The following is a 2646-nucleotide window of genomic DNA, read 5'->3' on the forward strand; positions in this document are numbered from 1 at the left end:
AATTCGGGTCGCTTCGATACACTCACTCCGGTAAGTTCTACCTGGTATTTGCGTATAGTCATACCCTTGTGTGTATCTCGAGACAGTCTGTTTGAATTAAGTGTCATCTCTTACCCTGGGTAACTGAAATAATTTGATGAACGTCGCAGTTTCTTTACCAGAATTCCACACGTGCCTGTTTACAATATGGAATTTATTCTTGAGGTGCACGTAATTCTTGGAAGCTACATGTATAATGACATTTCACAAGTCTCAGTGACCTCTCAATACCGTTATACATGTTATCATTTTTCATTGCGAAAGAATATTGCTTCCTTGGGAATGCTCAGATTTGATACATACCTGTATTGCATGCAACTGTGAGGTATACTCAGGTAAGTAAATTACTGAAACTTATAGCATACGTGATATGTTTCTCCTATGAATAAGGGAAACTGCTCAATCACGTATGCATGTTATCTCCCCAAGATGCAATGCACCTTAATTTTTGTTAAAAATAGACCCCCCCCCCCCCTCAAGATGATATAAACCTTCTGTTGACTTTGTTTAAAATGTAAGATTATTATATCTTCTTTAACGTCCCTCTTGAGAACTTTTCTTTCGTATGGAGACATTGCCATTCCCGGTGAAGTTCCTGCCGCGGGGAGATGCTACGCTTAGCGGTGCTCTTGTTTCCTTTGTTCTGAAAAATTAATATAAAAATGTACGAAACTGGTATCAGATGGTAAGAATTGCTTTAGTGAAGTAGAAGACATCCAATGAAAAGTTCATTTTTTACAGAATGGACAGTCACAGATAAGCTAGGGGTACACAGTAATTTTTTGAATAACAATTGCGTTTCCAGATGCAAATCACAAAAAGTCTATGTCTAAGGAATGGACAGTTAAATCATATTCAATGTATTTGTTTCCTTTTTTGAAACATTTCAATCTCTACCTGTAACTCTCCATTCTGTTTGTTTCAATTGTCCATTTTTTTTTTAAAGAAAAAGAGTCCATTCTTAATTTTCCAAAAAGAATGGACAGGTAGCTTAATGGATTGTTTAGGGGTTTAGCTCAACATTAAGCTTTATAAAGGTTAACAAAACAAATGGTTTAAATCATAATCATGTTTTAAGTGAGTAGAAATTAAAGGGTTGTCCTATATGATTATACATCAACACTTGCATGCATAATTTCAAGTGTCCCTCAAGGAACTGTTTTTAGACCTTTTTGTTTCTTTTATATATTTGTTTGATTGAGATTTGTTGTAAACATTTAAATATTTTACGAATGTTAAAAAATTCTCTTTGTCGAGATTTATTAAATAATAAATATTGACATATTTCATTTACATTAATGCTCCAACCGGAAATAGATTATCATATGATTGAATAACTCCTAGCTCCATGATTGGCTGAAACCCATCGGTGAAGAAATAATATTACATTATGTTCAACTGTACATGACCTTCAAGGTGAACAAATGAATTTATTGTTTCTACATAGGACTAAAAAATAGCGGGAAATCTCATTGTTACACAAGTGGTTCAAAAAAGTTATTTCACTTGCACCCTACTTACAATCAGGTGATCAGGCATGTAGAATTAGGGTGTGGATGAGGGTGCAGTCTTTGAATGAACATTATCATTTAAAGGAGGCCTCTCTCCGTTTATTGACCATATCATCTTAACATCCTTTCCCCCCAAAACAAATAAAATTTGTAGTTTGGAGAATTCTTTTAGAGGAAGGGGGGGGGGGGCAGCAGGTCAAAATTTTTTTTAGGTAAGTTTCAAGTCTTTTTTTTTCTTATAATGCACTCCTTTTTTCAAAGTCACACAAATGCATCTGTGTTTGACTTTATTTTTTCTTCTACATTGCACCTTATATAGATTAATTTCCAAATAAATACAACTGGTAAAACCATGCTCCTCTAATTGCGTTTGGATGGGACTCCGGGAATTGTGAACAAGAAACATTTAAGCATGGATTGCTAAACTAATCTATATCATATTTGATCATTGAATCATATAACAAAACAGATATTGTTGGTTTCTTTTTCAATCAATGCGATGATTTAGACACCTTCGAAGTAAAAATATTCGACTCGCCCTTCGGGCTCAGTGAATTTTATACTTCTCAGTAGTCTAAATCATCGTATTGACCCCAAAAACAAAAATAATTGTATAATGTCTACAGATCCAACGATAGATAGATTTTCCTGTAATCACTATTAATTTTTTTTACCTTTTATTGTATCTTAGTAATGCATTACAAATATACATAACTAAAAAATAGACCAAAGCCTACATGTACTGATCACTCAGATGTAACATTAAAAATGTTGACTAATGGGAAAAAGATTGGATACTTAGTTGGAATGTATGATCACTAGGACCATTTCGCTGTGCATGTATTCAAAGCATTGAACTGAAAACAGATGGTGACAATAAAAACGTAGTTATAGTCGAGATTTAGATGCAAAGGTGAAGTATTAATATGTTGAGATTTTAATGCTAGGACAGGAGGGCTTCAAGATTATATAAAACATGATACAATAATCGACAACTTTTTGAATGCCCTTCACCTAAGAACATATATGAAAGAGCAATATCGTGTAAACGTTACCAACTTGATACAAAATCAAAAATACATGGATTTTTTGGAGA

This window comes from Saccostrea echinata, unplaced genomic scaffold, assembly GCF_033153115.1.
Source record: "Saccostrea echinata isolate AGI-Se365-2 ecotype Australia unplaced genomic scaffold, CSIRO_AGI_Sech_v1 ptg000032l, whole genome shotgun sequence".
Taxonomy (NCBI): Eukaryota; Metazoa; Mollusca; class Bivalvia; order Ostreida; family Ostreidae; genus Saccostrea; species Saccostrea echinata.